Source organism: Mizuhopecten yessoensis, unplaced genomic scaffold (genome assembly GCF_002113885.1).
Source record: "Mizuhopecten yessoensis strain PY_sf001 unplaced genomic scaffold, ASM211388v2 scaffold9639, whole genome shotgun sequence".
Taxonomy (NCBI): Eukaryota; Metazoa; Mollusca; class Bivalvia; order Pectinida; family Pectinidae; genus Mizuhopecten; species Mizuhopecten yessoensis.
The window spans coordinates 452,346-478,373 of NW_018408148.1; the positions used below are offsets into that span (position 1 = coordinate 452,346).

General features: G+C 35.2%; 1 protein-coding gene and 1 long non-coding RNA gene across 2 annotated transcripts in view; one reads left to right on the forward strand and one right to left on the reverse strand.

Moving 5' to 3' along the window:
* The window catches only part of LOC110458512 (titin-like), a 483,136-nt gene that overhangs the window by 406,682 nt on the left and 50,426 nt on the right, over positions 1–26,028 (forward strand). The gene's annotated exons all lie outside the window — the stretch shown is intronic.
* LOC110458515 lies at positions 1,718–20,910 on the reverse strand. The gene is made up of 4 exons (XR_002463805.1): positions 20,705–20,910; positions 14,053–14,170; positions 2,469–2,532; positions 1,718–1,924 (listed from the first exon to the last, which is right to left on the reverse strand). It is a non-coding gene; the product is annotated as an uncharacterized LOC110458515 (long non-coding RNA).

Sequence of the window (26,028 nt, forward strand, 5' to 3'; positions counted from 1 at the left end):
TAATTTGTTACCTTGGTTACCGGCTTCGGAATTGGTTGCTCGATTGGCGAAAGTATTCACTCGTATGCTGTTAGCGGCTGTTGGGTATGTAACAGGCAAACAATACGGATATCAAATAAAATATCAGTCTTATGTATACACTTCAAATAATTGAAGTCTTATGTATTCTTTTTTATGCTTTTGATGGCACTACAGTTTTATTTTTTTACATTTGAAATTCCTTATTGAAATTAAGACCTTCTTGAAAACATTGCTATTAATTTTATGCATTTGCCTTTCATGCATTAACTAGGGTTCTTTTTCATGATATTTTATATCCAGACCTACCTGGTCATATACATATGGTTTTTAACCTAAAAAGCGCCCTAGTCTGTATAACTTTCCTCCAACCCATATTTCTGGTCCAAGCATTCAATCCCTTCACCATAATATATAGATATATTTGAAAAACAGTCTATGAAGTTTTCTATTTTAATCAAATCTTTTGGAAAGCTTTTGGAATTATTTTAATCTCAGAAATTAGTCATAGTCCCTGTTACATATTTGGTCAATTACGGTTTCTTGGTTTAAAGTGAATGTAGGAAATATGTTAATATTTAAAAATGGCCATATCATAATCTCAATTCTAGAGAGTACAGCTATTTGGACCCCCAGGAAGTATTGACCGGAGATGTGTTGTCAATATCTGCCCTTGCTCCCCTTAAATTTCACTTGGAATATGCTAATACAGTAGATTTCAAAGTAAAATGTGAGGATTCATTTCTGTATGGGGGATGTTTTGGTACACATGTGACCTTGGTAGTAAGGACATATGCGACTTCATCAGGGACATCCATAGATAAAACTGGACAAACATACTGACCACTTGGACAAACACTGACCAGTGGTAAGTTGTCCTGGCAGATTAAAGGTCAAAGTAGATAAATACATTATGTAACCGTGTTGACCAGTCAGAGAGGCAATTCAGTAGGTCAACAAGCTGTTGTCATTGTTGGTCAGTTTGTATTGGTCAAGTGTGACCATTTATCTGTTTGCCAGTTTGTATAGGTCAAGATCAAGTGATGTTTATCCATCAATAGATGGCTAACTATTTGAAAAACGCCAATAAACGATGAAAGCTTCTGTATTAGGGTGCTTTCAAATTTATATGGCCCCATAAGTACTGTAGATTTAGGTACCACTGTCCAGAACAACAACATGCTCGGGTGGAGGTCGTATAGACTGGTCCTGTCTCACAAATTATTGATATCAGAAAGAAATGATCGAAGATATTTATAATTATTATATCTTGTATATCTAATTATAAGTTTCAAATTAGAGGAGGGATAAGCCTGTAAAATAATGCACTTAGACAAGAACTTAATTCATCAATGTGCTAATTATATATTAAAATTTAATTATCCATTGTAATTTGAATTGGCTTAACTCATTCACCCTGAAATTTGAACTATTTAAGCCTTTGAATTAGAAGAGTTCAAATGTATCTACAGGGGTGAATGAGTTAATTAAGTATTGTTTACTGTATCCAGAAGCTTACTTTTGGAACTGAATCACCTATAATATTTTATCCGTAATTCTGTACCCATACGATATGTCAGATCCAAAGTGGCCTCAGGACTTCTAAATCCCCATCCCCAACAGAGCCAGCTAGCTAATTTGCTTTATAAACCAATTATTTCAAATTTGGAGCCCTCCATCTGTTCTCCCACCCCCAACCCATCCCTACCCCACCCCTACCCAGCACATTTAAAGCCCCTGCCCCTAGATACGTTTTTTCATCAATACCCATCACTTCTGTACCAGCTCTGGGGCCCTCAGCTAGATGGAGGCTTTTAACGAATCAACTTCTGTGTAGGTACAGAAGAATTTATTCATCTGTTTTGTCCTTTGAGAGTTAACCCAGACAGCAGTAAAAATTCTCTTGCTGTAATTAAAAAAAATGAAACGACGTCATATTTCACAAATATTTTATTGATAAAACGTTTCTATGATGTGGCGTTACATCCCAAAACCTATGAAAATTGCTTCGACAATGAAATTAAGCACCACATTTGTCTGTTGTTTTGTTTATGATACAAGTACTAGTGTCGTGTTTGCTTTTATATTTACAGTCTCCATAGGATAATATATGAAAATATAAATTTTACAGATTTAACAAGAGACACAGTCAATTAAACAAACATTTACGAATGCATGTAGTTTTACGAATGACAAATTCACTCAAATATTTAACAAAGTCTTTATCCTTTTAATGATGTTTGGATTTTGTCTGTATATGTTTACACAAATATTTAGACATAGGAACGCCATTCATATCAAAAAGGGACCTAAGCTTAAAATACATAAAATACAAAACAATAATATACCCGAACCATACACAGCGTTGTGTACAAATTTAAATCGGGAATCAAAATACAGAGTCTGAAACGTTAAATTTTATATATTTTAAAATCGGGGAATTAAAATACCTGTGTTGTGTAGTCCTGAGAAAGTTGTGTCCTTGACATTCCTGCATTGTGTCGCAGCGAGTTACTGTTATCAATGAAGATCAAGTCTATTAGACATTTAAAAAATTCAGAAACTAGAACAGATATAAATTTTCATTTAAAATTTACCAACACACTGACAACAAGTGGTGTATATATTGATCTAGTGGAGAGAAGCTAGGATTTTTCAAATTATAGTCAGAAAGGGAATTCATTTCAGAGCTATGGAGTATTCTCCCTTATATGTAGGTTTCTGGTCCAGAGTTATGTCCCTTGGCAGTCAGGATATTCATTTTTCATTTTGATACACTGCATAAACAACACCCGGACACAGTAGTGGTAAATGTAGATTGGCAGTTGATATCTCTTGAGTTGCACCCCTGGAATTTTATTTCTATTTTTATATAAAAATAAAAAAAATAAAAAAATAAAAAAAAGTTACACTTATTCTCAAAACTGCATATAAAGGTATGTTTTATATGGAATACATCTGTAAAAATGAGTAAAAAAACTGTATCAAGATACAAAAGATAAAAGAAAAGAATGTGTCAGTTACAAATGCCTTTATGAAACAATCTTCTTTTGTCAAACCATATCACTTAGACATTTAAATACGTTTTGTCTTTATGTCACATTCCAGTTATTATAATGTGCCCCCCTGACAAGATGTGAGAAGTGATATCAAGTGAAATATACTGATATACCAATGGGTAATAAATTAAACTTAAAGGCAAAACTGTACTCTTTACCTTCAAACCTGGCTAAGAAGTGCAATTGAAAATTCTAGTCGCTCATCTCATGTGTACAGGTAGTTGTTAAAAGAAAATTAACACATTCTCAAAGTGGAAATTGATGTCAAAAACATTGCTACAAATTGTCATGTTAGCTACTTCCTTTTAGAAAGTCTCGAGAATGGCATTTTTAGTATGTATTAAATGTATCTTGTCTAAACTAGGTTGTTATTTAAACATCAAAGTGTACGCCAGAACTACGCATTAAATTTCGTCTCAGTTTTATACTTAAAGTTGTTTTGTTGCTAAGTTAGATATTGGTATAACCAAGAATGGTGAATAATTTTGTTTTAGTTAATCCATTGAAAAGGCTGTTTAAAAAAGGTTAAGAATATGCCAGGTTTTATGGAAAAGTGGAATTCTATAAGTACTATTTGTGATATTTTATGAACTGAAGATCTGAAATTAATTCCCATTAAATTTATAAAACAAGCTTCAATAAGTTTCATAAAAATCAGATAGACTGAGAGCAAGTTTTTAGTTTGCATGGTAAGACCGGTGAAAATATCTTTCTGAATAATTCAGCGAGAAAACAAGTACTTAAAAACACTACCATAATTGGCCTTTTTGTTGTCTTTGTTGTGTCTGAAGATTCGACAATTTTTGACAATGTACATTACATATCATAAATATATGTGATGGCTAATTATTTCACTGCATGCATACCACCTTAATTTCATGATAAGTATGGGTATAAATCGTGCTGTGTATGCATTGACCTGTTTTATTGAGGAAAAGAAATACATTTTGTCAGAGTAAACACAATTCCCCATAGAAATATGTCAAAGCAAATAGACCCAGCATTATCGATTACTTTTCTCTTTGTGTATTGATATGTCAAAGTAAACAGACCTCGCTTTATTGACTACTTTTCTCTTTGTGTATTGATCCCTTCAATCAAGTCTAACAATCAAGAGCTCGTTTCCATTCAACTTCTGTTTACCGATATTTATTACGTAACTAGGGCACATTTTCAAAACACTTTTTTTTGGATCGACATTTGTAAAGATTTTTTTATCATGATACAAAACTTTGCATCCCTGAGATTTCACAATAGACTGGTCTTTTTTATAAGTAGGGACTCTGTTATTTGGTTTTTGAGGGAATGATCTACATGTATAATGATATGGTTTTCATTTCTCGGCCATAGAATACTCTGTAATTGCCCTGCACTGTCGTGTGCATTTTTATGACAATGCACTTGCAAATCTTTTGTCAGGGTTTGTATGTGAAGGTTTTGTAACTCACTTCAAAGAAAGAGGGTGTGTTATATAAATTTTAAAGGGATGTGTCAGGGCTCTCCTCTTAAGCCCTTCTACTCAATAAACTTTTAAATAGTTTCATTATCAACTCTAACCTATAGGTATTGCATTTTTAAGATTTTTGTTTGTATTCTGGAAGACAGTGATTTGGCTGTTCTTCTCCTCCACGATTTAGTAAGTTAAGTTCTTATATTACTGTGAATCCCATTGCAGACAAAGACCTATCGACAACATTACGCTACTAGGAACAAACTTCAAAGTAAGAATGGATAAAAAAAGAAAGAAAAAAAGAAAAAATACCTCATTTAGGTTTGTGATAGCTCCAGCCCCCTTCCTCTCACACTGACAGTCTCACTATTGACCTATCCCCTCAAATATTGCTAATATCAGCCCCTACTCCTCCAATGATAACCTTACGCCCCTTCAACACTTCCCATCCCCTTTACTAACATCCCCTTTGTAATGCTTCCCACCTCCAAACGACTGCCCTTTTAATAGTGCCTTCATTGTAAGATCCCCACCACTGCTCTTCCTGTTATACTGATTTTCCTCTCAAATAATCTTACTCCCCCTCTAATGTTGCCACCTCTCTATATTGCCCATCCTGTTACACCGCCAATCCTCCCTAATAAAAATCTCTCTTAATAATGATTGATAGTCCCTCCTCATTAGAAGTGCCGTATATGTGCCCATCCTGTTACACCGCCAATCCTCCCTAATAAAAATCTCTCTTAATAATGACTGATAGTCCCTCCTCATTAGCAGTGCCGTATATGTGCCCCTCCTGTTACACTGCCACTTCTCCCTAATAAAATTCCCTCTTTATAATGCCTCTTTATTTTAATTGACTGTCCATTCCCTCTTAGTAGTACCATATATTTTGAGAAATTTAAAACACTATCTCGCTTGTATTACTGATTTTCATCTCATCCAATTGTCCCTCCTGTTACACCGCCACTCCTCCCTAATAAAATTCCCTCTTTATAATGCCCTTTATTTTCAATTGACTATCCCTTCCTTATAAGCAGTGCCATATTTTTTGTTTAAGAGATACAACACTTACCCTCCTGTGATGCTGCCACTCCTTTCTAATAAAATTCCCTCTTTATAATGCCCCTTATTTTCAATTGACTGTCCATTGATCATTATTAGTGCCATGTTGTTTTTGAAATATTCAACACTACACCCCTCCGGGGATCCTGATATATATCTCAAATACTGTTTTACTCCCTCCAATATTGACCCTCTTGTGATACTGCCAACAATGTCCCTTTTCCTTCTATGCTCTCCTTTAAGTTCATAACATTTCTGTTCCCCACGGCACCAATTACATTTCCACTCAAAGCTCAACTTGTCGGGACTGGAGTTTTATGATAAAAAAAGCCTTCAGACCTATGAGTGTTCTGTTATGCTACTTTCATTGAATGTAATGCTCACAGCAATAAACTTGTAACGTATCTTAGGTCTCTGCTGCAGACACAAAACCATCAAATATCTACAAAATTCAATCAACTACATTGCAAAAAAATGCCTTGGAAGTATTGGGTTTGGAAGTGGTCCCTGTGAAGTAGTTTTTCAGTGTGTAGTATCAATGTTACAGTTATAAATACAGTTATAAATTATACAGTAGAGGAAGACATTTGGTCTGGAACAGCACAGGGTCTTGTGTTCAGGACTTTCAGTAACAGTAATTGTAGCAAAGAGAAATAAGCATTGGATGGCATCACAGGGCCATGGGATTCAGAGGACTATAGACTTAATCATAGGACACAAGGACTCTAGACTCAATCATAGGACACAAGGACTCTAGACTCAATCATAGGACACATGGACTCTAGACTCAATCATAGGACACATGGACTCTAGACTCAATCATAGGACACATTTATGGACTCCATACTCAAGCATAACACTCAAGGACTCTAGACTCAATCATAGGACACATTTATGGACTCCAGACTCAATCATAGGACTCAATGACTCCAGACTCAATCATAGGACTCAAGGACTCTAGACTCAATCATAGGACACATTTATGGACTCCAGACTCAATCATAGGACTCAAGGACTCAAGACTCAATCATAGGACTCAATGACTCAAGACTCAATCATAGGACACATGGACTCTAGACTCTATCATAGGACACATTTATGGACTCCAGACTCAATCATAGGACTCAAGGACTCTAGATTCTATCAAAGGACACATGGACTCTAGACTCAATAAAAGGACACAAGGCCCTGAACTAGATCATAGGACACATGGACTCTAGACTCAATCAGAAGTTTAGAGTCAATCAACAGACACAAGGACTTCAAACTCAATCTTAATTCACATGGGCCAATTACTCATAGGACGTCCAAGTACTTGACTTAGACAGAAGCACCACTTGTAAAAAACGTGGCCAAAGTTGAACCACCGACACATATAAACAAGGCCACCTGTGTCCAGTGTTGATGTTTGGGGTTATATTTCTGTGTAGGTATCTAAGATAAGATCTGATACTGTCTGTCACGCTTAGAGGATTTGTATCAGCTCTTTATGGTCACAGAAAAAATATACATATACAGCGTCAGGATGTATTAGCCTACTTATCTTCTCCTAAAAAATAATTCTTATTGATCATTCTTATTTATAGTGATAAAATGTGTAAACTTTTAAGTGTATTATCATTTTCTTATCCTGCGTGATAATTTTGCATCAAAGAAGTTTTTATTTTTTTTATTTTTTTTTCATATTATTTTTTAATTTTATTTTTTCATTTTATTTTTCATTCTTTTTATTATTAGCTTCATAATGTATTTTTTTGATTGTCAGAGCATAGCAGATAAAAAAAAATCTTTTAAAAATGCAATTTTTAAATTTGTAATTCATATTATAAATACTAGAATATCTTTGATGAAAAATAAGTCGGGACAATGGGACACCAATTTTGACACCAATGTCGACCCCGGGCATAAGCCTTCAGTGGTTCTATAGTTGCCTTCCAAAATTGATGAGCATTTTATTTGTAAATGTGATCCAAAACTTTCAGCAGCATTGCTCAAACACAAAAGAGTTCCGACTGATAACACTCATTTATATTCCTGGCCGTTTTTATGTGGCAGACATTTCGGAGATTTGGTTTCATTTTCTTGTTATCACATTATATGGTTTATTAGTTGTTCTTTTCTGGTCATACAGAAAATATAGCAATTATCCTGCAAAATGCTGGGACGGATTTGTCAAGTTAATCGGGAAATAAATCTCGCAGAGAGAAAGTTGATGATCCAGAATAATAAAGGATCTACCAAGTGAGAAATGAGATTTCTCTACGCTGCCCACATCAAAATATCCGTAATTATACATTAACGGGGCACACAGACACTTTTCGCTGTAGGATTAATTTTACGAGCCATCATAACTGGTAATGTGGTCCTCGTAAAAAGTAATCCTTCTCCTGTAAAAGGAGGTAAAAATGTTTTTTATGTTGCATAATGGCAACAGAAATACATATAAATTGGAAATAAAGTTTACATAAAAGTCACCTGCAACCTTTAGTTGTCCAGAAAACCTAAGGTCAGTGTATAGTAAGCTTCATAGGTTTACAAAACAGAATGTGCATTTATAGTGCTAAAGCATTTATGTTTTGTCTTAACTTAACTATTTTTATTTTCACATAGAGAGGTTGAACATTGAAGCCAATATTAGTTTCAATCAAAGTTTCTATGGTACAGCGAAACCTATATTAAGAGAATAATAATAATAATATACAACATTTGATATAGCGCCCTATCTAGCTAACATAAGCCACTCTAAAGTGATTTACAGTACATAGATATACAATTAATACAATAAGCATATATATTAATCACATATATATTAATCAATACAATTTTTGAGGAATTTGCAGGAGCTGCCTTATCAGGCGCTAACTACTAGTCCTATGCCACCTGGCTAATATCTCCCTATGCATGTATACCTGCGTGTGTGCTGGAGATGTAATGTGTTCACCTTTACAAGTAGTCTCTAAATGCAGGTGGTCTCTTAATACAGGTCTCTAAATGCTGATCATTTCTTAATGCTGGTGGTCTCTAAATACAGATGGTCTCTAAATGCAGGTGGTCTCTAAATGCAGGTGGTCTCTTAATACAGGTGTTCTCTAAATACAGGTTGTCTTTTAATACAGGTTGTCTCTTAATACAGGTGGTCTCTTAATACAGGTGGTCTCTAACTACAGATGGTCTCTAAATACAGGTGGTCTCTTAATGCAGATGGTCTCTTAATACAGGTGGTCTCTAAATACAGGTGGTCTCTTAATACAGGTCTCTAAATTATGTTGGTCTCTAAATGCAGGTGGTCTCTAAATACAGGTGGTATCTAAATGCAGGTGGTCTCTAAATACAGGTTGTCTTTAAATACAGGTTGTCTCTAAATACAGGTAGTCTCTTAATGCAGATGGTCTCTTAATACAGGTCTATAAATACTGATGGTTTCTTAATGGCAGTGGTCTCTTAATACAGGTTGTCTTTAAATACAGGTTGTCTCTAAATACAGGTTGTCTCTAAATACCGATGGTATATAAATGCAGGTGATCACATTAGCAGGTTTGGTTTGACTGTATATATGATTTATTTCTATATCTAATGAATAAGGTATTTTAGAATTGTATTAATATCATAGAAAAAAATGTAATACTTCTACAAGATTTATTCTAAACTTCAATTGGTTTTTAAATAAACATATCAAGTATAGTTGAGTAGTGTTTAGTTGTGATATTCCTTTTAGAAAGACGAGTCATTGATCTGTATTCCAATTAGCATCTGTCGACTCCCGTTACAAATCATAGCCCCTACAGCGGAAGTCTTGCCTCCTTGAGAAGATAGCAAAGAAGCCAGTTCAGTTAATCCCACTATTAAAGGAACAACTTGAGCTCCAGGCAGCGTTTTGATTTCACTGTTGGAATACTTGAGCACGAATTGCTTCAAGGAAAAATCTTCATTCTAAATTGTATCCTATGGTCCAGAAATTCTCCTCAAGGAATGGAATTCTCTGCTTAGTAATTGAACTTGTCAAGCAAATGTTTTCCGGAAGTAATCTTGTACAATTTTCTTTGTTGTCAATGCATGAATAAGCAACGAAAGAAGTCCTGCTTGAGCGCTTCCCCCACAGCACGGGGCAAATGTGCAGGCGTCGGCTGATAGGATCCTTTGTCTGCCGCAGACATGGAAATTAGATAGAAATTTTACGTTACCGCAGTAAAACTTATGTTTTTTTATTGAACAGATGTACATCAAAGGTTATTTCTAAAGATAGATATGTCTACACACCCTCCCTGAATGTTCATCATTTTTTGGTAATTAGTTTATATAGAAAATTGAGAGCCATTTCCTACAATAAAGATCACCTTCGGAAACTTTAAATGTTACCACAACCCCACCCTAACATTTTAACAGTGTTTAAGATCGGATGCTCAGACAGACAAAAAGGCACGCTGATAATGTTTGTCTACGGGGAGCAGTAATAGCTTTTAAATTCTATGCTGAATCTGCCCTGTCAGCTAACTCCGAGGCAAGGTATGGGTACTCCTCCGAGATAGTATCATTTCAGTTGGGCTGAATCAAGTCACCTTCATTCTGAGCAAAAGTGTCGAATTGTGAGACAGTTTGGCTGCTTGTGTAATTTTGAATTGAAAAGAACGATTCTGTCTGCTAAAATTCAAATGAGTAATGCATTTGTTTGTTTGTTTATGGTTTAATAGTCCAGCAACACGATATATTGATTAGGGTTTTTACAAAGTGAAATGGTAACACAGTCACAACGATTAGGGAGGCCACTTCAGACCATGACGTTGTAACCCACATGAGGGTCTTTTTGCTCCATGGTATGGTTCCGTTAAGCCAAATTCTTTCCATAAGCCTATGAGGGGAAAGGATAGAAGGATAACTGGATTAGTGGTGACTGGGATAGTGGGACAACTGGATTAGTGGTGGCTGGATAGTGGGACAATTGGATTAGTGGTGGCTGTATAGTGGGACAACTGTATAAGTGGTGGCTGGATAGTGGGACAATTGGATTAGTGGTGGCTGGATAGTGGGACAATTGGATTAGTGGTGGCTGGATAGTGGGACAACTGGATTAGTGGTGGCTGGATAGTGGGACAACTGGATCAGTGGTGGCTGGATAGTGGGACAATTGGATTAGTGGTGGCTAGGTAGTGGGACAATTGGATTAGTGGTGGCTGGGTAGTGGGACAATTGGATTAGTGGTGGCTGGATAGTGGGACAACTGGATCAGTGGTGGCTGGATAGTGGGACAACTGGATCAGTGGTGGCTGGATAGTGGGACAACTGGATCAGTGGTGGCTGGATAGTGGGACAACTGGATTAGTGGTGGCTAGGTAGTGGGACAACTGGATTAGTGGTGGCTGGAAAGTGGGACAATTGGATTAGTGGTGGCTAGGTAGTGGGACAATTGGATTAGTGGTGGCTGGGTAGTGGGACAATTGGATTAGTGGTGGCTAGGTAGTGGGACAATTGGATTAGTGGTGGCTGGATAGTGGGACAATTGGATTAGTGGTGGCTAGGTAGTGGGACAACTGGATTAGTGGTGGCTGGAAAGTGGGACAATTGGATTAGTGGTGGCTAGGTAGTGGGACAATTGGATTAGTGGTGGCTGGGTAGTGGGACAATTGGATTAGTGGTGGCTAGGTAGTGGGACAATTGGATTAGTGGTGGCTGGAAAGTGGGACAACTGGATTAGTGGTGGCTGGGTAGTGGGACAATTGGATTAGTGGTGGCTAGATAGTGGGACAATTGGATTAGTGGTGGCTGGAAAGTGGGACAATTGGATTAGTGGTGNTAAAAAGACTTTGCTGTATATCTGTCCAAGTGAAAGTTCTCCTTAACGATCATACAGGTTATGTATTGTCTGGGTAGGGGGTATTTTTATCCATAACCTTAATTAATATACAGTGAAGTGTTGGATGTTAACATATAAAATGTCAATTTTATTATCAATAAATTTCGCATTTTATCAGACATTGCTGCCGATGTGGTGAATGTTCACCTGAGGACTATAAAACGGTGTGAAGATGGGCTACCCCGTAAATTGAGGATCCCCTTGCTCCTTTGACATCTCTACCCGTTGACATTTTTGTGGGTGTACTTTATGGGGCTTTTTGTAACATTTTGGAGGACCCTCAGTAACGTCCCACCCTAACCTGACACTCATGTAAATTGCTCGGTTTATCATTAGTAGGAAACTTTTGAAGAGATACCTGAGTTACGATGTCTGAATATAAAGTACAAACGCCCCACCCTGAATACTGAGTCAGGAAACAACCCTACCGCGTCTCTAAGCCCACAGCCTTTATATGACAGTAGGTCAAATCTAACGCGGGGATTCAATCATAAATCTGTGGCAATGATTGAATAATGATTAAAAGTCGGCTGTAACAGAATATAACTGGCATTTTGTAGTCAGTAAATCCCGTCAGGTATGTGACCCTATCAAAGGTGGATGAAAGATCGTTACCACAGGTATTCAGCTTAGACATATACAAAGACACACAATGAGACGTTACCGCGAATAAAATTATATCTGTAAAATGGGGGAGGATCTTGACAGATATTTCTCGTTCTATATCCGTTATTGAAAGAGATTTCATGATCTACATAATCGAAATGACAAACAAAATGTTTCCGGTGAAAGCATAAAAGTATGAAGGTACACCCTGACCTAGCTATACAGATATGATAATAAAGTCATTTTCGTTATGCTTAACATTTTCGTACATCAGTCATCTAAAGAATTTCAGTTTGGTTGTGTCCTAGTAAAAAACCTTTAAATGTATAAAGCTAACGATTTTCCTGCTTGGTATATCACAAAATTGTTAGTGTAAGTGAAGTTTAAACATTTAACTAGAGATTTTAAATTCTTATCATGGTTTTGAATAAAAAATTCAAGTCTTTAAAAATATGTATGGTTGCTAGCTGGCACACTGAAAAGTAACGTCAAGAAAATCCAATACTAGCTCATTGAAATGTTATGTCAAGAAAATAATGGGCTGGCTCTTTGAAATGTCATGTCAAAGATATTATAGTGCTATCTTGCTGAAGTGTCTTTACAAAGATATTATAGTGCTATCTCACCGAAATGTCATGTCAAAGATATTATAGTGCTATCTCACCAAAATGTCATGTCAAAGCTATTATAGTGCTATCTCGCTGTATTGAATTGTCAAAGATATTATAGTGCTAGCTCACCGAAATATCATGTACAAATATCCCTAAAATATTAACTCCATGAAGTTAAAGTGTTATCTGTGTGAAATGTCATTTTAAGGGTATTATAGTGCTTTTCCTCCAAAATCTCACTTTAAACTTAGTGCTATCATACCGAAATGTCACGTAAAACTCTCACACTGAAATATTCTGTAAAACTGAATGTAACGTCCTATCAACAGCTATAAGGTCATTTAAGGACATTAACTCATTCACCCCTGAAGTTTAATAATGAACTATTCCAACCTTTGAATTGGAAGAGTTCAAATGTGTCTTCAGGGGTAAATGAGTTCAACTTGTATATAATTTGCTTATAATCTTTCAATTAACCGCAAGTCTAGTTTAGATATGTAGGGTTCAGTGAGTTAATTAAGATCAGTACATCCTTTATTTAAGCCAATAAGATGCAAGAGAAATGTACTGTAGTGTCAACTTGTGTACTGTGTGGCCTCAATATTGTGTCAGATTGTCTAACATAATATTATCTTAACAATTCACTTCCTTAACAGAACTGATTCATTTCTAAATTGACTGTGATAATAAACTCTGAATATGTGTTAGCTATCACTAGCGTTATTATCATAAGAAATCACATAGAAATCATTCCACACGTTCTTCCTTATTTTCAAAGTTGGATTATCTCCCTTTGTGGCCTTGATGGTCAGGTGGCCATGTTTGCGTAAAAGCTCAGAAAGTGTTTGTTTTTGTGAATTTGTTCAGAACAAATCCAAAGTGGATCAATGATAATAAAAACAGCATATGGTCAAAACGGGTTGTTAACTAGGTATCTCCATTACTCTGTCCAAGCCTACATTTAGCTAATCACCCTTGACCCATGGTACTGACCACTCCAACTGGTCAGTCAGTGTTAGGAAATGTTGCCAACTGGTTTATGTTTCTCTAATTCTGTTTGTATTTTTAAGTGGTAATTAGGATTTCAATTATTTTACTGATAAATTTTTTATAAAGTTTTCTATCCTTATGAAGCTGTTTTGAGAGAAAAGACATTTTATTCAGCCTTTTCCGCACCAAAATTAAAGGGCTTCTTTGCCATCTTTCATGCAAAATAATTTGTGATTTAAAATTTGAAAAAAAGAAAGAAAGAAAAAAATCATTTGATTTGTGTGTGAGCAGGTGCAATTTTGAAAATAGCTTATAATGGTATACTTGGTTAGGTTTGGTTTTAGTTTGTTTACAATTTTCATTTGGTTTTCCAATATCTTCCACATGCATAGTGACATTCATTACCTTCCAACAGGTGAGCTTGGTTTCCATGGAAACTTAGGCAGGTGTGCTGGGATCAAAATATACTGCATACACACCACTTGTAACTGGATCTTTGACAAGCTCGAGAGTGAAGTGCCAACTAAAACCCCGGTGTAAGAGATAAGACATTAATAGTAATGAGAAGATATATAAAAAAATAACAGCTGTTCGTCTGATCTGACACGGACAGGGAGAGTAAGGTCCGTGTCTCTCCTGACATCACTTCCTGTAATTCGAAACAAATTCAGCTTTGTACCATTTCTAGTGATAAACAGGAAACTAGGGTATCATCTTTGGGTCCATCCCTATCTGTACAGTTCACGGGTCAAATTTGAAAGTTAAAAGTGTTTAAAGATCTGAAGGCAGATATCGGTAATAATATTTCAGATGTTTTACGAGTTAATTTTAGCCATCTAATAAAACTGTGCTTGTATTTTGGGTGTGTTTTCTTACAAAATCTTCACATAAATGTATAATGCATATTACAATTTGATACAGGTGATTACATGAGGTTTCGAGTAACAAAGAAAAAGAGCTATGTTTGTCATCTACTGTGGTACCGCCCTTAAAATGATCCTAGCATATCCAAAAAAAGTTATGTACTGTTATGTAAATTTCTTTTTCTGGATCAGGTGAAATAAATGGTTTGGAGATCAAGGGCGACTGATATATATTATACAGCAGCCCACAACTTGTTATTTAAAATGTTTAAAGAAATATCCAAACCTTACAGGAATTGTATTCTAATGTTTGAGGAAATGATACACACCTGCATAAAATATTTTTTATCTTTTTCATTTTTTGTGATACATTTAAAATAATTCATATCTTAACTGAAACTTTCGTCACACAAAAACGGATTAGAAATTTGGGTAGTGATTCACAACTGCGAACTTTTATGGAAAGTTTGCCGAAAATCCATCTTTAACTGTAAGTAAACACTTTAATGTATTACTGACCTCTAAGTCAGTGATAAATGTGGTCTATGTTCTGGGCTGCAGTATTTCTGACTCACGGTACATGTACATGCAGAATGGCATGCTCTCACGATAAGTGTTTACAAACTCGTGAGTAATTGATAATTAAACATAGCACTTTACCGCAGAAAACTCACTGAACTAGCCAAGTTATCTGTGTTTAAAAAAAAGATAAAGACAAACATCTATACTTTCTCCATGTGATGGAAATATTTTGCTTCTGGTTGGAGAAAGATTAATAGAATTTTTGACCCCCTTGGTGGTAAACTGTGGGAGACCTCAACTAGAGGGGGAAATAGTCAGAAATTGTCAAACATAAAGAAGTCTCGCTGCTTGTTTGGCAGACTCATAATCTTTCCTCAAGACTTGAGATCCCCCCTCTTACACCTAAAGAAGGGATACAATTCTTTGTCTCTTACCCTATTGACCATGTGATAAATTATGGAATGTTGACATGATGTCAACCCATTATTGATGTGTTGTCATACTATTGTAATGACTGGGGAATCCCTTTTTCTTTTACCCTCAGGACAGGTCAACAGGGTAAAAGAAATTAAATGTATTCATCTTTATAATGATAAAATATTAAATATACCTACTGTTGGTCATATTTAGCTTTGTAGATATTAAATGAGTTCGGCCAAATAGAAAATGTTTGTAGAAAGTAAAGAAATCAAGTTGACCAAACTTTTGAAGCAATCCACAGTGAGAATGAGTTGTGTATAGGAATGTATGTTCTTATCTACCAGGGAACGAACTTTGTAAGACAACCAAAAAAAAATAAACCAAGAATGCTTAAACCACCCGAAATAGCAGATCTTTCCCATCCTCCCATCCACACTTCCTACCGGACACACCTGTACCTCTCATGGGCTTATCTCTCACTAGATTCTATCGGGAGGACTGTAAAATCTTGGTACGACTATTCAGACGTCACATCTAATAGACCGCCAAGCTGTTAGGATGCACAATGGAACAATTTTCACTATCGTAACGTTATAACTGATGTGTTGAAAATTTTCATCATAAAATTTAAATGTTCCATATTTTTAAGTGACATTTTTCGACTTATCAATGAACGTCATCTTACGGAGAGATTTATCAACATCGTACAAAGCCTATTAAACATGGAAATTGTGAAACTGTAATTTTATAACTTGTAAAGATAATGAATGAAAGATTGCTCAGATGATATGTTACGATGTCGAAGCCATCAAGTCGCGGAACGTTACTCAGCATTCAGTATGATGATAACAATCACAATTTATTCCATAAAGATGCAACATATGGCAGCTATTCCCTGCTTTAAAAGTGAGTCTAAAAACTAGAACTGTCTAGTCATTTAGCCAAAGTAGTTAATCATCTGGACTATTGTGTCCATAATGTCTAAAAAAATAATGACTTTTTAATGTTTCTTCCGCTGCTTCATCAATTAGAATATTTTTTATCAAGATCTAAAAACTAAGTGTCTGGCTGCAAGTTAGCTGAATTTGCCTTTGGTTTGACTAAGGGGAAGAAACTCTTATACTGTGTTCTTTGACTGAACTATTGTATTTGAATGAGGGGAAGCAACTCTTAAATTATCTTCAGAATTTTATTCCAGTTTATATTTGATCTAAGGGAGGCAACTCTGGTGCTGTTGGATGAAAAGGAAAACCATATGCCTAAGATCATACATTGAGAATCACAAATAAGATTCCATAACATTTTTCTGCATCAAGCATCATAAAAGAGAGAATGTGAGTGAAATTGAGATTCTCTAAATCATATACCAGTGGGCAATTTACATATCATCTGAAATAACACAGGTTTTCTCCTTAAAATAATCTGGGAATAACATAATGAGAAAAAAGGGGCCCATTTTCACTTTTTAACCTGAGTTCCTTGTAAAATTACAATGGGTGGGGGTTTTCATATTTATTTGTGTGATGGTTTTCTTACCATTAATAATATTAATATGTGACTTTAGGGGTGAACGGGTTTTTAGGTAGTAGCATATTATCATACATATAGCTGTCAGTAGTTCCTTATTAGAACGCAATCTCGCTAAGTTGACCAAACTTTACAAAACCCCTTCCAAAAACTCTCATTCAAATTTGATATGACATGAATTTAACATTTAATAAATTTACATCATGGGATGAAATGATCTCCCATTTCCTGCAAGAGATGCATAAAAGACAAAAAAAAAAATATGTTTGGTAAATAAGTTAAGCAAAAATTTTGCAGATATCTCCACAAACTTTCTCTTCAATTTAAGAAATAGAATGACGGAGATCACCTGCAGGGTCATTGGGGGTCACAGAGGTTAACATCTTTGTCAAAATAACCTGTTGTCTTGTAAAATTTTGGGGGAACAAATAGGAATCTGTAGGCCACAAATCATGCTGAGCTATGTAAAGATAATAGTCCTTCATAAGGCCTTGACCCGAAATTTGGACTTTCAGACATTTTTATTGCGCATATTTATTTGTGATATCATAAATATCTCATAAATTGTTTAGTTTCAGGTACATAGAGTGCTTCAACACCTAATAAATCTCTGTGGACTCTTCTTTCCTACTAAGGGACAAGTCCATTATTGTGTTGTAAGGGGTGTTATAAGGGGTGCTGTATGACCTAGGCCAAATTAATTGTTTAAAGCTTGATTAAGCTTCACTCTTTGTAAAAACAAAAGCAAAATCCTATTTGTTTAAAAAAATCAAATCAAATTCAAAACTGAAATACATATAGTGAGTCAATATGATTGTCCTAAAACAAGAAAAGCAAAAAATATTTGGAATATTTTGGACATTTCTCAAAATTAGTACTTTGAAAATTTGCATTAATGATGTAGCAAGATGATGAGACTTTAGGCAACATGAGCCCTGGTCTGTACAGGTTTTTTAAAGTTTGGTTAACTTAATGAAAAAAAAAATCTATTTTTTTTTTAGATTTTACCAAAAAAAAAATGAAAATTTGAAATAAAAGTTCATGTGGTAAAAATAGTTGATGACAAGCACAAACTAAGAAACACAAAAAAAGTAATAAGAAAATCAGAAATGTTTTGTAAAACATTGTGATTTAATAATTGATGAAGCTGACCATACTTTGAACGTCCTGTCGTGATGATATATCAGAGACCTAGCTATAGCCAGGGGGATGTACTAGTGCACACCTCTGTCCCACTAGAGGTCCATGCCTGTCTCACCTCTGCCTCACCTGGGGCATCTGTCACACCTGTAACAAGATTTTACTTTATGGTTCTTAGCTGATTAATCTGAGTCATTTGATAGCACTGAGATCTTTGAAGCCTCATTCTAAACCATTCTGGGCTTGAAATAATTTAAATCAACTACAAAATGTAAGACTGTTGAAATCTTGCTTGAAAATTAAAAAAATCAAAGATTGTAAAAGAAAATTCTTTCCGTTTTCCAGATTTTTGCCAGAGTTAAATATGTCCAAATGACAAACAACGTAAGTTAATTAACTTGCGGTTTCATAAGTAATGAAGGTGATAAAAAAAAGACATCGTTCAATCCAGCTTCATAAAAATCCCATGGAATGATAATTGAGAATTGAGGAATATTCCTTGATACAACATTTTTGTATTTTATCAGAAAATTGATAAGGTGTATGTTTGCACCAAGACCTACACAATTGTCATGTCTGTGTTTCGTAATGGCAATACCAATACTGTGCCTGTCATTCCCGAACATTTCGTAGGTAGATGTCAATATCTTGTCACGAACTGATAATTGATATAGATGATATATTTATTGATGTCGTCCTTATATCCTATACATCCTATACAATCCTGAGAATAATATGAATACAGGCCTCACGAACTATCCTTGACACTCATGAAAGCCTCTTAGTTTTATCATATTTCACCTAATAATTAAGCTTCTTGAATGTTAAGAAATTTCGAAAATAATTGACTGATTGCAGAATCTTTCAAAATTCTTCAAGAAGTAAAGATATGAGACAATTTTATCAATAAGGTCTGTAAATCATTACGAAGGGATGGGACAGTCCGTTCATAAAAAAGACAGGGCACTTATATATTGGATGGGTGTTTTTTAAGTTAAATATGGTTAACATTGCAATAATGTATGGCCAGAGAGCTGTGCATGGTTCTGTAAAAGATTAGGATTTATAAAAACCTAGATCTTTATAGACATACGTAGATCGAAGGACAACCATATATTCAGGTTCGACTCTTTATATGCTTTTCATAAAACGATAACAAGCTGATCACAAAAGGGCTAAAAATAATTTCAATGAAATGAATAATTTCTTTATTCATATTAAAAAGAAATAAAATGAATGAGATTGGGGTTTTTTTGTTCAAAGAAAGTTTTCACCTGTGTTAAGAGAGAAGATGAATCGTTAAAAGCCATTGTTTTTGTTGGAGTCACTTAACTATTCAGTAATATTTAAAGATACCACCTACCAAGGTTTTGTACAATGAAACCTGTCTAATCTGACACCTAGCTGGTGGGATCAAGAAGATTAGTTGGATTACGTAGGGTGTCAGATTACATAGTTGTATTTGGTAGTTTTGACAAGAAATAGGATTGCAGCTGTATTATGAAATTCAACAGGATGCATATATTATCAGGGGTCACATTAGACAGGATGGCATAATACCCAGGTGATCACATTATACTGGATGGCAGAATATTCAGGTGGTCACATTATACAGGATGGCAGAATAATCAGGGGTCACATTAGACAGTTTTATTGAAGGAAGGAAAAAATTGAGCACTAGCCAGCTTTAACCCTTTCACCCCTAGGTAACTTTAGTAGACTCTACCATGCATTTGTGGGGATGAGTCCATTATGGTCTACAGCAGTGAAAGGGTTAAAAATGACCACCTGTGTGGAATGACTGCCTCCTACTGAGGACTGGTCATTCTAAGCATCCCCTCTACCTGGACTAGTGTACACAGGATGTGATTCAAACCTTATTAGGAAGCTTTCTTCATTATCACTCCATTAGTTCTAAGGGTCACTTTACAGGGTCAGCGGTCATCTCCAGATAACTGGACACAATCACTGTTACATATCTCTCCTAAGTAAACACTTATGGTTCATTATTCCACTCAAATGTGTGGGACTGAGATTCTTGAATGATGAACCGAAGCAATGACATTTCTTCCATTCGGTAGTTTGTGGGTTTTACGCTTTCTGTGTGTCAATTTCACCGTATAGAACAGTGACTCAATCAGGTGGAAACACCGGTAGTGAATCTCACCTGAGCTTACCTGTACACTCTACTGTTTTTAGACAGTTATAAATGTTTAAGAGGCACCTGGAGGATTCTCTTTTTTAAAATATCAACTTTTGAATTTTAATACTCATTATAACCACAAAAAAGAAAAACATTTTTGAATTTTCAATTCTTAGAATTATCAATTTATAAATGTCATGTTGACAAAAATGTATAAGTAGGAGAATTTTTGTAGTGTGAGCTTGATTATGTAAGGTCCATCTGTGATTGTTGGCAACGAGATATTTACCCCTCAGGGGGCCCCACACTCAGTGTGTCTATATGTTAAGTGTATACATGTACTACTAGTTAGACTCTGATTATTTGGTCAGTGTTACACTTGCCAGACTTACCTGTAATAAACAGACAGGTGTTCATCAACACACTTGATGGATAAACTTACCTAATGAGCATCTATTGTGTTGATTTCCAAAGGAAATAGTGTCAGTCAAAGATTTTAAGTATTGGGCAGGCGTATAGCCATGGGTGACTATTCCATGTGGCGAGTGTGGTGGAAATGACTGTAATGCGCTCGTCAAGCGTCAGATTTTAAGAGATGGACGTTAATTTGATTTTCACCATAAAGGATATATACAAGTTATAAACATGGCTTCCGCAAATAATTCGACTTCGTCTAACAGGACGTTTACTTCTTCAATCTTCATCACAGTAGGTAAGTCAAAATCTCAATTTTACAGTTTTACAAACACATGTATTTGAAACTTTTGTTCGTAATGGCATAAGGACGTTTGAGTGTACAGCTATGTGACACACCTTTTTTTTGTTTTATTATTAAGTTGGATTAAATATCTCCATAATATGTTTGTATTGTTACATCAATGTTTGTACGATCTGTATGTTTTACGTATTTATTTAATGGATTTTATGTATATAATCCTGCGAGTCCTCAGTGGCTAGTGTAACCCTGTGAGGTCACACCCCCTATATCTCACAAGTAGCTGCTATGTTGACAAAACATACGTGAGCCCCGATAAAGAAGGCCTTACTCGGAAACTAAAACACTTGATAAACTTTCTCGTCTGCATTTTATACAAAAACCTGTGTTTACTGAAGGTCTACTTATATCTATAAGTAAACAGTCAACTTGAATTATAAAAATGAAACGATTTATTAAAAAAAATCAAAATTCAAAAGAATATTTAAATTCTGTTTTTTTACAGTATTGTTCAAAAAGACATTTCAAAGTTCGATCAAGTTTAGTTTTGTTTCCATTCATAGTAAAATTGAAAAGATTCAAGTCAACGAAAACTTTTGTAAGCTGACTTGTCTTAAACAGAACTTTGCTCTTCTATGTAGGCCACAGCATAGTCTACAGGTATTCTATCAAACGCAAGGACGATACAGAAGTAACATATGTTTCCGATATTCAGTCCGTGTCAATTAGTGATAATACAAATTAGTGTACATAATTTGCTATCGACATGCAAAATGAAATTTACTTCAAATATTTACTTTTTAAAATATTCAATGTAAAAGATCTACATTCATGTAATTTACTTCAAAAACATTTTTGTTAAATTTATTCCCGACATATATTGGCATGTGAGAAATAATTGTGGTTGTATTTTCAAATTCCCTTTTCGTTGAAATATATGCCTTCCAACAATATGTCATTTTTTTCGAATCTATTGATCATAATTTTAATAATGGATGACTCGTAGATTAATATTTGTACTCAAAAAAAGGCGGAATATGTTCAAATGGGGTCGTGCTTTGTTGTGGGTGTCTGGGGTCGTTATTTATAGCCCTGTCCCCATTGATCAGTGTTTCAAGTCATTCAGCCATTGTGTCGAAAGAATAGATTTTGATATGGTTCGTCACTCGGAGGTATTTCTGACCGCGTTACCTGTAGTGTTTTTTTTAACAGACACGTTACATCACAAATAGGAAACTGTGTGTTTGGTTAATTGTATTAGTGTAATAAGGGTTGGGTCATCACTCAGGTATTTCCGACAAATCATCGTACCTGTGCATTGTTTGGAACAGATAATAACTATAGGTATGCATTATAGCCTCAGACATGTCTGTCTCCCTGATGTATGGCTTCAGTGAGTTTAAATACAATAAAACCTTTCGATAACGCACCTCGTTTCGTTTACCATTTCACTTACAACCATTGTTAAATTTTATTCCACCGCTCATTTTCATCTTTCCTTATCAATACTTTTTATATACAGTAGCTTCCTCAATATTGACTCAGAATGTCAGTAAAACCTTGCTTATGATTAACGCCCTTCGTCTCATTTACCTTTTCACTTACAGCCGAGATAAAAAAAATATTCCACGGTCCCATTTTCCTCTTTTTTTTTAATCAATCCTTTTATATGGCTTCCTGTATTGTCCCAAAATGACTTGTTCTTGTATTTACCCTGCAATGGTTCATGGCCAGGCATAATTTAGGACTCAAGGTAGGGGGGCAGGCTTATTACAAGACAATGAAATGTCTTCTGTATCCATTTCTTCTGAGCTGCAATAGATATATGGATGGGCTTATTACTGGACATGTGCTGGAGCCTGGAAACTGGTAGTTTGAACCGTGGTTACCATGGAAACCTGACTCATGCCTTAAAAAATGTAGAATTTTCAACTCAATACCCAAAATCAACCCCAAAACCACAGAAGGCAGAATTCACATGTTTTCTTTTGTGAAGAGAATAAGGAAGCTAAAAGGAAAATAATATTTGAAATAACTTGATGTCCATTGGTATTGCTGTTGACATTGTCACAATTCTCGCTGAAATTATACTCACACTGGTATAATAAGAATTTAAATCTTCAATATTTTAAAGCGATCTAAACCTGCCTACAAATATTCATGGAATATGTGTTCGCCTTTATCGTGATTCAGTTAAACTTTCTGAGGTCATTTTAGCAGGATGTTGGCTGATGTACTTAGATATTTTATTTCCAAGTTAGTGACATTTGAATACATCTGCAATGAGCCACTTATCGCCATGCCAATATTTCTCATGCAAAACTGTTTTTCATGACAGAAGAGTTCTGTCGATTCAACTTATTTATGTAAGGTCATTGGGTAGAAAACATACTTGATGATGAAGTGTGTTTTTATAATGCATATACCAAACATTATATAACCACCGCTTCAGGGGACAAGTCATTATCTGCCCAGGAGATCTAGAGTAACTAATGGTCCCTTCCAGCCATCATTTCCTGTCAACACAAGGAAGATTTTCATCACAATTATAAGGTCACCAGGTGCAGTTAATACCATCCCTGTCAGTTGTAGGAGAATTTATTCACCAATTGAGGTTAAATTGATGTTTTATCGGAGAGGTCTGAACTTGAAACTGTTGGTCTACACGTATGTGGGGACTCGATCATTCCCTCGATCGCAATATCTCTTGCCAAAAACTTTGTTACCATGTAAGAACTCGAATAAATAATATAAAGTAAATAAATTTTCCAAGAAGTGAGAAGTCCCACATGGTTGTACAGGTGGCCCAATATCTTTTCGTGTCCAATTACAGAATCGAACCCTGGCCATTTTTGTGAAATGTAAGTGCACTATCCACTGTGCGTGACGTACCAAATCACTCGTCAATTATTGATTAATGATGAGTTAAATGCTGATAAAGTATGAACATTGCAGATTTGAACATAGTTTCAAGCTCATATTTAAATGAAAATTCAAATGAAAGCTCTGTAAGAATTTTGAAATATTTTGCAGTAAATTTTGGGCCGTTATTAATTTCTCAAGATCATCCTTTTTATTTGATATTTTCCAGACATCATAAGGCATGCCCCTGGGAAAAAGATGTAGAAAAGTCACTGTTTCATTTACGTTTTTTTTTTTTAGTAGAATTGCACCAAAGTTTTATTTAACTGTAGATACAACAGTTCATGTTGAGTTGTCTGTGTTTTTTTGTAAGGGTTGTAATTTACAGTTGTTGTAGAATTACACACTAGATAATTTATACCTTGATCATGATAACACGTACTGTATCATAACACCATGTGTGTGTACATATGTATATCATATCTACCTCCTGCAGTGCTCCTTATCAAACTTATCCTATATTTGATTAGATAATTATTATCTCAGATCATTTACTTCTGTAATAGATACAGTCACATTGATATTCACCGAATATGTCTATACATATATAGCCGTTTGTGAAATCGGTAGTAATTTGTTTGTCTATATATACTGGGGTTTCATTTGACCCTTGACATTTAACAATTTCAGACGACAAATTATTTTTCTTTCAAATTTTGAGGGTCAAAACATATGTTTATTTCTTAACTCATTCACCCCTGAGGACACATTTGAACTCTTCCAATTCAATGGTTGGAATAGTTCATTATGAAATGTTAGGGGTGAATGCATATACTTGCCAACTCTCCCTGTTTCGGAGGGAGACTTCCGATTCCAGAATCTATACCATGGAAATTAAATAAAGTTGGTAAATATGTGAATGAGTTAAATAGACATGTCTTTTCAAACCAAAGAGTCAAAGCTCATTTTGGGGAGTCAAAAATATACTCTGAAGAGTCTACTGAAACTCCTGCTATATTTGTTTCCTTGAGTTCACAAGAGGAGTCAAACTCACACCTACAAGCACACCAGAATTCAAACACTGCCAATTTTTCAGTAACATATGATTTGAAAAATAAAATTTATTAAAAGGCTCATTTCTTTTGAAGATGTGATAGATTTCTCATGGACTTTTATTTTTCTTAATGTTCAGATTGTCTATACCTTCTAATTAAGTAACCATCTTTTGTAAGTTTACTTCCCTGCATTGTTAATGTCCATTCATACAGCTGGGTTGCATTGGTAATGAGTTAATGATGATGTGATTGCTGGTCTATCACAGGACTAAGCTACCAGTACTTATTAGCACTATTGTTATCCATGAATTGATACAGCTGGGTAGATAAATAATGAGTTATCATCCTTTACATTAGAGTCCCAGTCTATCACATATTTACTTACTAGCATTGCAATGTCCATTAATGTGACTGGGTAGATTATTTTGTATAGGACTATACAATAGTGTACCAGAGATAGCTGGTATGTAGCATAACACTAGTATATAGAAAATAATATGTAAATCTATCAAGTGTTTTCTTCCCAGTATAGAGGACACCCAATTGTACTGTCAACCAGTCTAATACCCAATACCTTTTTGTCCTGGACAGGATCTGAAATCAATAAATATCTGTATACAGAATTGAAGTTAAATGGTATTTTTCTGTATTGAACTGTATGCTTCAAATTGTATGCAGAAGTTTACATGCAAAATTCATTGGTTGAAACAGAACACAATTTTGTGACAATTCAGATATTGGTTTCATTGAAATATTTATCAACATTTTCACCATACAGGTGTACAGGTGTACAATCAATTACATGTTACTGACATCCGATGGTGTCGATTTCATGTGGGCTCTGATATTTGGACAATGTCAAATGTTATACTGTGTTCATATACTGCTGTTAATAATTTACGTCTAAAACACAGGTCCGGGATTCCACTCTCTAGGGACTGTTTTTTTTAGTCGGGAGAGGGGGGGAGGGTTATTGACTTTTTAGGGAGCAAAAATGAGGTATGGGGTCATTTTTTGTTGGAATGTTTTTTCCTATCACATAATAAAACAAATAGCTCACCAGGTAATCATTTTTTCCATTTTGTTTTTAAATTTTCAGAATGAAATGGGGTTTTGGGGGAGGGGGGGGGGGAA